Source organism: Hyla sarda, chromosome 5 (assembly GCF_029499605.1).
Source record: "Hyla sarda isolate aHylSar1 chromosome 5, aHylSar1.hap1, whole genome shotgun sequence".
NCBI classification, from domain to species: domain Eukaryota; kingdom Metazoa; phylum Chordata; class Amphibia; order Anura; family Hylidae; genus Hyla; species Hyla sarda.
The window spans coordinates 327,068,344-327,084,234 of record NC_079193.1 but is presented as its reverse complement, the minus strand read 5'-3'; the positions used below and the strand labels follow the sequence as shown (position 1 = coordinate 327,084,234).

The 15,891-nt window shown below is 47.6% G+C and overlaps 1 long non-coding RNA gene across 1 annotated transcript; it reads right to left on the bottom strand.

Annotated features, from left to right (window-relative positions):
* Positions 1-3,433: 3,433 nt before the first annotated feature.
* Positions 3,434-14,770, bottom strand: LOC130274255 (uncharacterized). The gene is made up of 3 exons (XR_008844300.1): positions 14,638-14,770; positions 6,542-6,613; positions 3,434-3,898 (listed from the first exon to the last, which is right to left on the bottom strand). It is a non-coding gene; the product is annotated as an uncharacterized LOC130274255 (long non-coding RNA).
* Between the last annotated feature and the right edge of the window lie 1,121 nt (positions 14,771-15,891).

Sequence of the window (15,891 nt, the reverse complement as noted above, 5' to 3'; positions counted from 1 at the left end):
GGCACCATCATAAGTGCACTGGCCCTTTAAATCGCAGAGACCCGGCGCGCGCGCGCCCTAGGGAGCGGGGCCGCGCGCGCCGGGACAGGACCGACGGAGAGCGAGTCAGGTACGGGGACCGGGGTGCGCATCGCGAGCGGGCGCCACCCGCATCGCGAATCGCATCCCGGCTGGAGGCGGGACCGCAGCGCACCCGGTCAGTGGATCTGACCGGGGCGCTGCAGCAACGAGGATGAGGCGAGCGCTCCGGGGAGGAACGGGGACCCGGAGCGCTCGGCGTAACAGTACCCCCCCCCTTGGGTCTCCCCCTCTTCTTGGGGCCAAAGAACCTGAGGAAAAAAAAGTCAATTTTTCCGTGATGAGGTCCGATGCACATTAGGAGGGGTTCTGTGCGGAAACGCATGAGACAGTCCAATCTTTCATTGTTAATACAATAGATGTAGAGGGGTCTGGCGAGACTGGTCACGGGGACGTAGAACCTGTTGATAAGAGAGGCCAAAAAATTTTTTCCTGCAGATCCGGAATCCAAGAAGACCATAGTAGAGAAGGAGAAGGTAGAGGCAGATATCCGCACAGGCACAGTAAGGCGTGGAGAAGCAGAGTTGACATCAAGAACTGTGTCACCTTTGTGCGGAGTCAGCGTACGTCTTTCCAGGCGGGGAGGACGGATAGGACAATCCTTCAGGAAGTGTTCGGTACCGGCATAGTACAGGCAAAGATTCTCCATGCGGCGTCGTGTCCTCTCTTGAGGTGTCAAGCGAGACCGGTCAACTTGCATAGCCTCCGCGGCGGGAAGCACAGGAACGGATTGCAGAGGACCAGAGGAGAGAGGAGCCGGGGAGAAAAAACGCCTCGTGCGAACAAAGTCCATATCCAGGCGGAGCTCCAGACGCCATCCGGAAGAACGCATGTCAATGCGAGTGGCAAGATGAATGAGTTCATGCAGGTTAGCAGGAGTTTCTCGTGCGGCCAGAACATCTTTAATGTTGCTGGATAGGCCTTTTTTAAAGGTCGCGCAGAGAATCTCACTATTCCAGGACAACTCGGAAGCAAGAGCACGGAACTGAATGGCGTACTCGCCAACGGAAGAAACACCCTGGGCCAGGTTCAGCAGGGCAGTCTTGGCAGAAGAGGCTCGGGCAGGCTCCTCGAAGACACCACGGACCTCAGCGAAGTAGGACTGGACTGTGGCTGTGGCAGGATCATTGCGGACCCCATCAAATTTGTCCGGCAGGGACAAGCAGGGGTTAGGAGCGGCCGGTTGCTGCGGAGGAGTTGCAGGAGCCGGCGGAGGAGATGGTTGTTGCAGCTGTAGCTGTGACTGAATTTGCTGTATCTGTGACTGAAGATGCAGTGTCACGGAGGTCAAGTATGCCAGCTGTTGATTCCGTTGGGCGATCTTTAGGGCTTGCTGGGCGACCAGTGTAGAGAGGTCGGCGACAACTGGCAGAGGAACTTCAGCGGGATCCATGGCCGGATCTACTGTCACGATGCCGGCTGGCAGGTAGTGGATCCTCTGTGCCAGAGAGTAATGGCGAGGACCGCGCTAGTGGACCGGTTCTAAGCCACTACAGGTTTTCACCAGAGCCCGCCGCAAAGCGGGATGGTCTTGCAGCGGCGGTAGTGACCAGGTCGTATCCACTAGCAACGGCTCACCTCTCTGACTGCTGAAGATAGGCGAGGTACAAGGGAGTAGGCAGAAGCAAGGTCGGACGTAGCAGTAGGTCGAGGCAGGCAGCAAGGATCGTAGTCAGGGGCAACGGCAGGAGGTCAGGAACACGGGCTAGGAACAGACAAGGGAACGCTTTCACTAGGCACTAAGGCAACAAGATCCGGCCAGGGAGTGCAGGGGAAGTGAGGTGATATAGGGAAGTGCACAGGTGGAACTAATTAAGCTAATTGGAAGATTGGGCCAGGCACCATCATAGGTGCACTGGCCCTTTAAATCGCAGAGACCCGGCGCGCGCGCGCCCTAGGGAGCGGGGCCGCGCGCGCCGGGACAGGACCGACGGAGAGCGAGTCAGGTACGGGGACCGGGGTGCGCATCGCGAGCGGGCGCCACCCGCATCGCGAATCGCATCCCGGCTGGAGGCGGGACCGCAGCGCACCCGGTCAGTGGATCTGACCGGGGCGCTGCAGCAACGAGGATGAGGCGAGCGCTCCGGGGAGGAACGGGGACCCGGAGCGCTCGGCGTAACAGTCACCTTCCAAAAGTACAGGCAGTGGTAGACTCCCTTAGGAAGGCCGGGTTAACTGCCAACCCCAAAAATTGTGCCATAGGGTTGGAAGAGACCAAATACCTGGGGTATGTCATTGGGCGTGGAGTTGTCACTACCTGACAGGTGAAGTCGTTTCTGGGAATGGTGGGTTACTATATGAGGTTCATCCCCCATTTTGCTACCGTGGCTGCGCCCTTAACAGACCTCCTGAAGTGACGCAAGTCAGTAATGGTACGTTGGAACAAACAGGCAGAGCAGGCGTTTTCCGCTTTGTGGGTCTACAGTGTTGGTGACACCTGACTTCAAAAGGGAATTTATGGTACAGACCAATGCCTCTTAGGTAGGTCTCGGTGCTGTACTCTCCCAGGAAGTAAACAGGGAGGAGCATCCCGTTGTCTTTCTTAGCCGGAAACTGACCCGGCCGAGACCAGGTATAGTAGAGTGGAGAGAGAGTGACTGGCCATTAAGTGGGCACTTGAGTCTCTCCGCTATTATCTGTTGGGGAGGAAGTTTCGTCTCGTGACAGATCATTCCCCCCCTTAAGTGGATGTGCCAAGCCAAGAACAAAAGTGCCAGAGTCACCAGGTGGTTTCTGTCATTACAGAATTTCAAGTTTAGGGTTGAGCACAGGGCGGGTCGTTTGCTAGGCAACACTGATGCCCTATCACAAGTACACTGTTGCACAAGTGTTCAACCCCTCAGGATTGAACAAAGGGGGAGGGGGTATGTGAGAAGGTGAAAGGCATGGTGGTTGATGGGCAATATATGTCACCAAGGCTCCTGGCCTTGGTGAAGTAAGAGCTGGTATTTATCCAGTGTCTGTGCTGCGATGCAGACTGACACTGTTGCTATAGTATGGCTGGAAGGCCAATCTGGGACGGCTCTTACTGGGAATGGTCAAGTGCTGGGCGTTTGCTCCAAGGTTAGAAGCCTGCCTGCTTTATGCCGCATGGCATGAACTCTGGTGGGAACAAACACTTAAGGAATACAGGTGGATGTTTGTTATGTTTTCCTTTGTTCTGCATTTAAAGACTGTTTGCTGTGTGTCAAGTGTGAATAAAATACTGAACTTTGATTTGAAAAATCCTGTTTCCTTGCCTCTATACTGCAACCACACCTATCTGCAAGAGTGAGTCATCACAATATATATATATATATATATATATATATATATATATATATATACACACAGACATGGGGCAACGACACAGCAATCTCCTTGTTTTAAAGTGCACTAGGGAGTGACAGTCAGAATCCAGCACAGGATCCCATCAATCAACATATCTCCAAGTCCAGTTTTGATGATTAGATCACCACCTAGACTAAGGAATGTAACCCTGGCCCTTCATATGTAAAGGGAGAAGTGTCAGTAGGCTCCCTATCATACAGAAAACCAATCAACGTGGGGTATAGGCATGAGGAGTCTATCAGAGCATCTGATAATCCATAATTGTCATTTATTGAACACCTCTCAGGGTAGCACATAATAGGGTATATTAGGATATAACAAATTTAGAAAACTTTATGTGGCACTAACACTGTAATGGCTTATAGGTCACACAAAAGTAATAATATCACCAACTCTACATCAATAAAAACAAAAAAACTAAATTGCTAGTCCAAGGGAGGACTGTGGTTGTTTTCTGCTTCTTATGGCATCATGACCGGAACATAATTATCTGAAAATAAATGAAAATATTATTAGATGAATGAAATTATACATATCACTTGACTAGACAAAACTAACCTGGACACTGTCATTTCAAAGGGCTATACAAAATGATTACATAAACATTTTTGGAGAAACAATAAATTCCACATTGAGTCCGTTTGTGTTAGAGAACCAAGGTCGTAGATTCACCTTAGTTCTCGTTTTTGTAAGATGAAGATTCTATCCCCCCCTCTTTTGTGTGGGGGGATGTAATCCACCACCATACACTTCAAATCATGTTCTAAATGTCCCGCCTCCATGAAATGTTTAGACACCGGTAAGTCAGCCATATTTTTCCATATGGTATACCGATGCTGATTCAGTCTAGTTTTGAAGTCACATTTTGTCTCACCTATATAAATAAGGTTGCAGGGGCACCAAAAATGTACACTACGTGGTCACTTTACATGTTAAGTAATGATTTATTGGAAATATTTTACCTGTTTTTGGATGTACAAACGTGTTCCCCTTCTAGAGGTACTTGCAGTTTATAAATCTTCTGCAGGGAAAACAACCTTTTGTTTGCACTGTGAGGTATTTTTGAGTGCTAACCCTCTGTTTAGACACATCAGCCCTGACAAGGCAGTTTTTAAGATTCCTTGTTCTGGGATATGACATTAATGGTGTCTGGAAAGCTATCACTAATGAGGTGCCAATGTGAACTAAGGTGGATCTACGACCTTGGTTCTCTAAAACCAAACGGACTCAATGTAGAATTTATTAGTTTCTCTTGCACTAATTTGGTGTGCTGCCTATATCGATTGTATCTTAAGAAGAACCGGGGCACAGAGGCTCTATTGTGCTTGCACCCATCTTCATCTGGTCTGGATGTGCTGCTTATATCATACATACATAATACATAAATACAAACATCATGCAAATACTATATGCATACATACACACATCATGTATATATAATACACATCATACATACATACATCCCACCCCCCTTCCATCCTCAGTCACCTTACCCCCATTCCGCACACTCTCCTGACCTGCAGCCGCCATGTTAGGATCAGAGGCAGGACGCTCCCACTCCCATCTGCTAAAGTGTGCTTTGCACCGGCCTCCACCTCTTCTTCCTTATGCCGAGGTATGGCCACTTGGAGCCAGAAGTTGTGGGCAGGGCCATCTCAGGGGTTAGAAGCAGACATGCGCACCTGCGCGGGGCACGTCTAGTCCCAGCAGCCCCTGCGCACGGCCAGAGAATGGGGGCAGAGCATCCGTAGTCGCACACTAAAAAAAAATTAAACATTGTGCCAAGACAGACGGCTCACTGGACTGCCAGGCCCACCAGGCCCAGTCCATCCCTGGCGGGAATTGTCACCCCAGCTACCTGTCACTGCATCTGCCACCTCAGCACAGAGGCAGTACAGTGAATGGCAGAGCGGGCTGTCAGTACCCTGCTCCACCACTCACTTTACCTTAGACGGCAGACACTTTGGTTCTGCAACCTATGAGCCACTGCCACTCGTCCCCTGACCCCCAAAGGTCAGCACAATGGTATGACGTCATCGCGCCGGCCCCTGGTTCTTGGCCCTGTGGCTTGTGGGAACCTGGACTAAGTAAATATTGTTTTTTGTTTTCGTTTGGTCATGAAGAGCTATGAGCAATTGGGGAAGCACAAGGTGGGAATTAAAATAATTATTGGGCCAGTATAAATAATGTGGGGGCATTATAAATATATGTATTTTTTTAAATATATGTGGGGGTATTATGAATATATATGGGGCATTATAAAAATATGTGGAGTGTTATAAATACACGTGGGGGTATAATAAATATATGTGGGGACGTTAAAAATATATTTGGGAGTGTTATAAATATATGTGGGGTATTATTAATATATGTGGCGGCATTGTAAATATATGTGGGGACATTATAAATATATTTGGGGTATTATAAATATTTGTGGGGGCATTATAAATATATATGGGGTACAATAAATATATGTGGGTATTATAAATACATGTGGGGGTATTATAAATATATGTTTGGGTACAGAGGGCAGAATAAATATTTAGAGGCAGGGGGCAGTATAAATATGAGGGGGCACAGACGGGCATTATAAATATATGAGGGGATGAAGGAGTTTGGAGGGGCAGTATAAATATATGAGGGGGAACATTGGAAGTTTAATAATATATGAGGGGGTTTACTCAGTGTCAGTATGGTAGTATTAACTAACAAATCCCTTACGAGTCCCAGGGCAATAATTGCGTTAACAATAACCCTTTGGGAGGATAACCCTCCCACTGGGGAAAAAACCCTATATGTGAGGTCCCATTAAAACCATGCTTTATTGGTATGCTCTAAAAACGTGAATATCATGAACAAAAGAAACATATAGTATATTAAAATTATCAGAGACCCTCTTATAGCTGGCTAGTATCTTTGTTATTTTTACTATTAGGTTTATTACACTGTGATGACACACTGGTTATGTAGTATATGACTAAGAAAACATTGATAAGAGCGAGACGAAATTGTTCTACTGATTTTCATACTCTGCATTTTTGGATTGAGACAGAATAACATGTGTTTGAAAAGTTTGAAATATCAATATTGATTCCAGAAGCACATAGTAACGTGCGCAATACACTATACTTACAAGATAAAAATGAAGAATGGTGAAATTCATATCCAGATGGATGATTGAGAAGTTGGTGGATGATAAAGAAACCTAGATGGGCAAGGAATTTATTATTAATTATAAAATTAAAAATAAAAAGGATGAATATACATCATAAATACACCACATATCTGGGGGGAAAAAACGGGTCCTGTCTATATGATATGATATACTGTATAAAATGGACAGGTAATCATAAATATTGGAAAGAAAAGGAACTAAAGGGTTGATCATGAATGTAGTATAGGGAATAGAAAATAGATCACATGATGAATACCACTAGAAAGGAATAATCAAACAAAATATAAATGTATACGGGTATAATACAACCTGCCGTAATCATTACCAAGGAAGAATGTTTAGGCATCAATGGTATTGGCTATATATAATAATGATGAAGAAGACAGCTTTGAATAAGTGTCAATATAGTATAGCGTAGGGAAATACTGCTATTATAGCTATAACATCTATGTAAAATACCTACTCAAGGGCTGTTACCTTGGACTTTTAAACAGTTTGAGCGAATCAAATCTTACAAATCTGAATTTGTTACTAATTTCAGAAAAAATTATATTCACAACGAATGCTAATCGCTTTATTAAACCCCATTCAGTGCGGTCCAGGCTTCAGGGTATCTAAAATGGCGGATCCACATGTGAGAACATGGGGCAAGGAATCCTGGGAAGGCGGGAACAAGGGTAGGCGAGATGACCATGAATTAGCAGCCAGCCACCCCTGTGATGTCACAGCCCTAATTAATCGGCAGCCATCTTGTGGCCAGTCACTTCAGCCTTTTATTGCAGAGAGAGTGTGTACTGCTGGTGTTGTACACGAATACTGTTTTAAGTATAATGCAGCACATTGTCCTACCCTCATAAGTGCATACCACATACGTACATCTAAGTGATGTACTATTTTGTTCCTGTTAAAGTCTTAACCCCTTAAGGATGCAGCTCATTTTCACCTTAAGGACGCAGGCCTTTTTTGCAAATCTGACCACTGTCACTTTAAACATTAATAACTCTGGGATGCTTTTACTTTTCATTCTGATTCCAAGATAGTTTTTTCGTGACATATTCTAACTTATGTTAGTGGTAAAATGTTGTCGATACTTGCATCATTTCTTGGTGAAAAATTCCAAAATTTGATGAAAAATTTTAAAATTTTGCATTTTTTTTAACTTTGAAACTCTCTGCTTATAAGGAAAATGGACACCCCAAATAAATGATATATTGATTCACGTATACAATATGTCTACTTTATGTTGGCATCATAAAGTTGACATGTTTTTACTTTTGGAAGACATCAGAGGGCTTCAAAGTATAGCAGCAATTTTCACATTTTTAACAACATTTTCAAAATCAGAATTTTTCAGGGACTAGTTCAGTTTTGAAGTGGATTTGAAGGGCCTTCATATTAGAAATACCCCATAAATGACCCCATTATAAAAACTGCACCCCTCAAAGTATTCAAAATGACATTCAGTAAGTGTGTTAACCCTTTAGGTGTTTCACAGGAATGGCAGCAAAGTGAAGGAGAAAATTCAAAATCTTCATTTTTTACACTCGCATGTTCTTGTAGACCCAGTTTTTGAATTTTTACAAGGGGTAAAAGGAGAAAAATCTTCCTAAAATTTGTAACCCAATTTCTCTCAAGTAAGGAAAAAGATCTTTAGAACAGTGGGCTGTGCAAATGAAAAATTACATTTTTCATTTTCACGGACCACTGTTCCAAAGATCTGTCAGACACCTGTGGGGCGTAAATGCTCACTGCACCCCTTATTACATTCCGTGAGGGGTGTAGTTTCCAAAATGGGGTCACATGTGGGGGGCGTCCATTGTTCTGGCACTATGGGGGCTTTGTAAACACACTTGGCCTTCAATTCCGGACAAATTTTCTCTTCAAAATCCCAATGGCGCTTCTTCTCTTCTGAACATTGTAGTTCGCCCACAGAGCAGTTTACATCCACATATGGGGTATGTTCTTACTCAGAAGAAATGGGGTTACAAATTTTGGGGAGCTTTTTTCCTATTTTCCCTTGTGAAAATGAAAAATTTAGGGTAACACCAGCATTTTAGTAAAAAAAATTTTTTTTTTCATTTTCCCATCCAAATTTAGTGAAAATTTGTCAAACACCTGTGGGGTGTTAAGTCTCACTATACCCCTGGTTGCGTTCTGTGAGGGGTGTACTTTCCAAAATGGGGTCACATGTGGGTATTTATTTTTTTGTAACTCAATTTCTCCTGAGTACAGAAATACCCCATATGTGGCCCTAAACTGTTTCCTTGAAATACGACAGGGCTCCGAAGTGAGAGAGCACCATGCGCATTTGAGGACTAAAATAGGGATTGCATTGGGGTGGACATAGGGATATTCTACACCAGTGATTCCCAAACAAGGTGCCTCCAGCTGTTGCTAAACACCCAGCATGCCTGGACAGGAGTTTGCACTGCGGCAGAAAATTTGCTGCAGCTCAAACATGAAGCAGGAAACTTACTGTAAACCTGCCCGTGTAAATGTACCCTGTACATTCACATGGGGGGGGGCAAACCTCCAGCTGTTGCAAAACTACTTTTGCAACAGCTGGTGGCACACTGGTTGGAAAACCTTCAGTTAGGTTCTGTTACCTAACTCAGTATTTTCCAACCAGGGTACCTCCAGCTGTTGCAAAACTACAACTCCCAGCATGTACTGATCGACGAAGAGCATTCTGGGAGATGTAGTTATGCAACAGCTCGAGGTACGCAACTACAACTCACAGAATGCTGAGACAGCTGTTTGCTGTTTGGGTATGCTGGGATTTGCAGTTTTGCAACATCTGCAGGGCTACAGATTAGAGACCACTGCACAGTGATCTCCAAACTGTGGCCCTCCAGATGTTGCAAAACTACAAATCCCAGCATGCCCAGACAGCAAACTGCTGTGTGGGCATGCTGGTAGTTGCAGTTTTGCAAGATCTGGAGGGCCACAGTTTAGAGACCACTGCACAGTGATCACCAAACTGTAGCCCTCTAAAACTTGCAAAACTACAAATCCCAGCATGCCCATACGGCTGGTACCAGTTCATTTAAAAAAAAGTTTTCCACTGGAGTACCCCTTTAACCCCTTAAGGACCGGGGTTTTTTCCGTTTTTGCATTTTAGTTTTTTGCTCCTTGCCTTTAAAAAATCATAACTCTTTCAAATTTGCACCTAAAAATCCATATGATGGCTTATTTTTTGCGCCACCAATTCTACTTTGTAATGACGTCAGTCATTTTGCCCAAAAATCTATGGTGACATGGAAAAAAAAATCATTGTGCGACAAAATTGAAAAAAAACCCTGCAGTTTTGTAACTTTTGGGGGCTTCCGTTTCTACGTAGTACATTTTTCGGTAAAAATGACACCTTATCTTTATTCTGTAGGTCCATACAATTAAAATGATACCCTACTTATATAGGTTTGATTTTGTCGGACTTCTGGAAAAAATCATAACTACATGCAGGAAAATTAATACGTTTAAAATTGTCATCTTCTGACCCCTATAACTTTTTTATTTTTCTGTGTATGGGGCGGTATGAGGGCTTATTTTTTGCGCCGTGATCGGAAGTTTTTAACGGTACCATTTTTGCATTGATAGGACTTATTTATCGCTCTTTATTCATTTTTAAATGATAAAAAATGTGACCAAAAATGCATTATTTTGGACTTTGGCCATTGACCGAGCGGTTTAATTACCGTATTTATCGGCGTATAACACGCACTTTTTAGGCTAAAATTTTTAGCCTAAAGTCTGTGTGCGTGTTATACGCCAATACACCCCCAGGAAAGGCAGGGGGAGAGAGGCCGTCGCTGCCCGCTTCTCTCCCCCTGCCTTTCCTTTCGGCGCCGCTGCCCGTTCTGTCCCCCTGACTATCGGTGGCGGCGCCGATAGCCAGGGAGAGAGAAGCGGCGCCGACAGCCAGGGGGAGAGAAGGGGCAGCGGCACCCATTGCCGGCGCCGCTGCCCCGTTGCCTCCCCCCATCCCCGGTGGCATAATTACCTGAGTCCGGTCCGCGCTGCTCCAGGCCTCCGTCGTGCGTCCCCAGCGTCATTGCTATGCGCTGAACGGCGCGGCGCATGACGTCAGAGCGCCGCGCCGTGCATAGCAACGACTCTGGGGACGCACGACGGAGGCCTGGAGCAGCGCGGACCGGACTCAGGTAATTATGCCACCGGGGATGGGGGGAGGCAACGGGGCAGCGGCGCCGGCAATGGGTGCCGCTGCCCCTTCTCTCCCCCTGGCTGTCGGCGCCGCTTCTCTCCCCCTGGCTATCGGCGCCGGCACCGATAGTCAGGGGGACAGAACGGGCAGCAGCGCCGATAACCAGGGGGTGAAAAGGGCCGACAGCAGCGCTCTAGACCCCAGGAAAGGCAGGGGGAGAGAAGCGGGCAGCGACGGCCTCTCTCCCCCTGCCTTTCCTGGGGGTATATCGGGGTATACACGCACACACACGCACCCTCATTTTATCATGGATATTTGGGTAAAAAACTTTTTTTACCCAAATATCCTTGGTAAAATGAGGGTGCGTGTTATAGGCCGGTGCGTGGTATACCCCGATAAATACGGTAATGATATATTTTTATAATTCGGACATTTCCGCACGCGGTGATACCATATATGTTTATTTTTATTTACACTGTGTTTTTTTTTTATTTGAAAAGGGGGGTGATTCAAACTTTTAATAGGGGAGGAGTTAAATGATCTTTATTCACTTTTTTTTTCCACTTTTTTTTTGCAGTGTTATAGGTCCCATAGGGACCTATAACACTGCACACACTGATCTTCATCATTGATCACTCATTTCTCATAACCATGACTGCTCATGCCTGGATCTCAGGATCTCAGGCACTGAGCAGTCATTCGGCGATCGGACAGCGAGGAGGCAGGTAGGGGCCCTCCCGCTGTCCCGTAAGCTGTTCGGGATGCCGCGATTAGCCGCGGCTATCCCGAACAGCCCGACTGAGCTAGCCGGCAACTTTCACTTTTGCTTAAAGGGTTAACAGCGCACGGCGCCGCGATAGGCGCTGCACGCTATTAGAGGCGGGTCCCGGCTTCACTATGATGCCAGGCCCGCCGTGATATGATGCGGGGTTACTGTGTAACCCCGTGTTATATCAGAAGAGCAGGACCAAGGACGTACCGGTACATCCTTGGTCCTTAAGGGGTTAAGGGCCTAGATACTGTGAAAGGCCAGGCAAAAGTACACACCAGCTGGTGTTGTACACAAATACTGTTTTAAGCGTAGAGGAGTGTATTGTACTCCCCTCATATACGCACTAAGTATGTCAGGCAGAGAAGTGCCAGGACATGCACAGAGGAGTGGCAGAGGCCTAAATTCCTCAGGCAGAGGTCGCAGCAGACTAGGGGTGAGTGGCAGCAGGAGTCGCAGCGAGAGCTCGATGAGCCTGAGCTCCCGATGTCAGTCAGCAGTCATGTCTCGACCAGCAACCCATCTGCCATCATCGATTGGTTAACACAGTCATCACTTCACAAGTGACATCTGACACCCCCAGTCAACAGTAGATGGGTTCCTCAGACACAACCCTCAGTTGGCATGGCCGGGGAGCAGCCCCTGTCCTCCCATTGCCTCTGTCCTATGCTGTTCCCTCCCCCACATAAGTGTCTTATGCTGTGGGTTCAGGTCCACTATTTAGTGCCCAGCCAAGAAGTGGAGGAGACATCCGCTGCTTCCTCCACTAGGTGGGCAAGTAGTGATGAGGAGAGTGACGTGGGAGGTGGTGTTGCGGGCGTTCAGGGTCCTGAAGCTGCTGCTGAGGAACCTGAGGAGGACATTAGTGACATGCAGACACAACTTGATGATGATGAAGCCGATCGCACTTGGGATCCAGATGCAGACGGGGCTTCATCATCATCAGGAGAAGAGGGTTGCAGGTTGCCCGTGAGGCAGCAGCTGAGCCAGCAAGGTGGTAGCATGGTTGGCAGTCAGCATGGTGGCAGAACGTCTGGAGCCAAATGGGCCCGGGGTAGACCACCTGCCTCGCGGCAGTCTAACTTCCTCGGAGGTAGTGAAACAGGGGTTCCTGGAGTCGGCGGCAGTAGCAGTCATTGCGGACTGTTGATGGGAAAATCAGCTACTTGGCGGTGTGGCAGTTTTTCATAAAGCATCCAGAGGAGGTTAACATGGCCACGTGCAAGATGTGTCGGCAGAAGGTGAAGCGTGGCCAGGGTCCCAATGTTGGCACCATGGCCCTGCGTCAATATATGCAGCGTCACCATAAAGCAGCCTGGGAGAACCGTGGCTCCGATGGGGTGGTCCAGCCTGCAGCATCACCCAGTGGCTCACCGCTCCCTGTTTCAGCCAGCCAAGGCTCTATCACCTCAGCCGAAGGGAGCTGTGTGTTATACCCATCTTCTGTCGCTCCAGATGCTCCTGCTCCTCCTACTTCGAGTCATTCATTTTGCCAGCAATCTATCGGCGAAGCCATGTCCAAGAGACAAAAGTAGGCGCCCACTCATCCAATGGCGCAAAAGCTGAATGTGCTCCTGTCCTAGTTGCTGGTGCGGCAGTCCCTCCCTTTTCAAGTGGTGGACTCTGCACCTTTCAGAAAACTGATGGCTTGTGCCGAGCCAAGGTGGAGAGTCCCAAGCCGTCATTTCTTTGCAAAGAAGGCAGTACCAGCCCTGCACAATTTTGTGGAAGAGAAGGTGTGCCAGTCCTTGAGCCTGTCTGTGTGTACCAAAGTGCATGGCAGGGCTGACGTGTGGAGCTGTAACTACGGACAGAAACAATATATGTCCTTTATGGCCCACTGGGGGAATGTGGTTCCTGCACAGCCACAACAGCAACTTGGACAGGTCACGTTGCTTCCGCCTCCACGCTCTCAGGCCGTCGGTGATGTATGTGACTCCGCCTTCTCATCCTCCCCCGTGTCCTCAGCCTCCACTGCATGGACAAGTCTCCGTACCCCTCCAGCATACCATGTGTTCAGGGCACAGCGGTGTCACGCTGTTCTTCACAAGGTTTGCCTTGGCGATCGGAGTCACACAGGGGAGGAACTGATAAAAGTCATCCATGAAGAAATTGAATCATGGCTTACTCCACGAAAACTGGAAATGGGAACCATGGTGACCGACAACAGGAAGAACATCTTGTCTGCGCTGCGTCAAGGAAGCCTGAGCCCAGGGGCAGACTAACAACACTCAGGGCCCCCGGACCAAATAAAGCAAGGGCCCTCAGTCAGCCCCTGACCACACCTCTGCCCCACCCCTATTCGGACATCAGCCTGAGGGTGATGTCTGGCATTAGCCGAGGGAGTGGGAGCAGGCACTGTGCGTACATGTATGCCTTGTGTCCTTAGGGCTCATTTACACTGAAGAATCCGCCAACAATGGATCCTACAGTGCTGCCTCTATCTGTGTTTGCTCATAGCAGCAATCCACCGCTACAAACAGACACGCTTTGATGTACATGTTCGCCGCGCCCATGCACAGTATACTTGCACACATCGCGGCTGCTCTCTGCCTAGCTCAGGGAACAGGAGTAGCGGCTGCGATGTGTGCGAGTATACTGCACATGCGCATGGAGAACATGCACCTCGAAGCGTGTCTGCTCGTAGTGGTGGATTGCCGCTATGAGCAGACACAGATAGATGGAGCACTGTAGGGTCCATTGTCGGTGGATCCGCACCGTAAAATATGCTGCAGATCTGCCCATGTGAAAAAGCACTTAGGGTACGTACACACATACAGGATCTGCTGTATATTTTCTGCAGTTGATTTTGCTACCTATTGAAGCTAATGGGTTGCAAAGTCAGCTGCACAAAATATGCAGCAGATCCTGTACATGTGAATGTACCCTTAAGGGGTTAATGACAAATAAACAAGCAGTGTGTTCACATGTTGTCGCCCAAGTGGGGTCACTTTCCCTCCTCCAGTGTCCACAGGTCACCAACAGGCAGGGCCGCCATCAGGGGGTACAGCCAGTACTCCAGTAAGGCGCCCTGGCTCCAAGGGAGGCCTGGTCCCCCCAGCACCCCCCTGCAGCAGCCCCAACACAGAAGTACTGGCAGCTACAACCTAATACAGTACTTACTGCATCTGTCCTCTCCTCCCTGTACGAGCAGAGGTTTCAGGCAGCAGCAACAGCAGCACAGTGGAGCGATTTACTGCCGAACAGGGCTGTGTATGGGATGGTAGAGGACCTTAGATGGTGTCATTACCATGTGATCAGTCACGTGGGTGGGAGGAGCCTGACTGCTGTGCTGTGGAGGCCCGGAAAGAAGTTGCTGTATAAGGGAATGTGTTTATCATGATATGGTAACCTATAATACATTCACACTCACACACAAATGACTATATCTGTGTTTTTCAAACAGGATGCCTCCAACTGTTGCAAACTACAACTCCCAGCGTGCCCGGAGATCCAAGGGCTGTCTGGGCATGCTGGGAGTTGTACTTTTGCAACAGCTGGAGGTACATTGTTTGGAAAACACCGCACTATAAAATTCACACACACTGCATTTAACACATCCATCACACACACCCTTTCCCCATTTGTTAAAATAAAATAATTTAAAAATCCAAACATGTGGTATCGCCGCGTCCGTAAATGTGCCTGAGGGAGTAGGTTATATGGGGTCTATCTGTGCGGTGACTAAAGGGTGTCTGGTTAACCCTTTCTATTCGTGACTCCAGGGTGAGGGCTCCTCTGTATGCTTGTCCTACCGCCTCCCTTTCCAAGAGCGATAGGGAGGTATGGAATAATTGAATGTCCACAACCGGAGAGTTTGCTGAAAACAGTTGGAACTTTTACTGAAGATTTTATGCAAGCTTCATAACCAGAACAGTCTCTATACATGCAAAGTCTCTTAGGGATTGACAAAGGTTGGGACCTTAAGTGTTTTAGAGTCCTTAGACTAATATGCGCTGTTCCACTGGATTTAGGGTATTTAGTTGCGGTCCAGTAGTCACGCTAGCTTTAGCGGGGATTAGTTTAGGCCGGTAGGTTTTCTGGCCTAGCGTGTCTTTGAAAGTTGCGCAGATCCGTCCTGCTAGTCCGGCATCCACGAGAGAAGCAACCCAAGAGAGCGATAATTGGCCAATTGGCGCCCCGTAGGTGCGTACTGGCATAGGCTATAACTCTCTCTTTACCATCATGTATCTGCGATAGAATGGCCCCCAAACCTTCAAAGCTGGCATCAGTGTACAGTTGAAATGGCTGGCTGTAGTCAGGGTACGCTAGAATGGGGGGTTCAGTAAGGAGGCGCTTGAGGGCCCGGAAGGCTATTTCTTGATCTTCATCCCACTGTATCGGGAGTCTTCCATTGTAGTTTTCCTTGGCAACTCC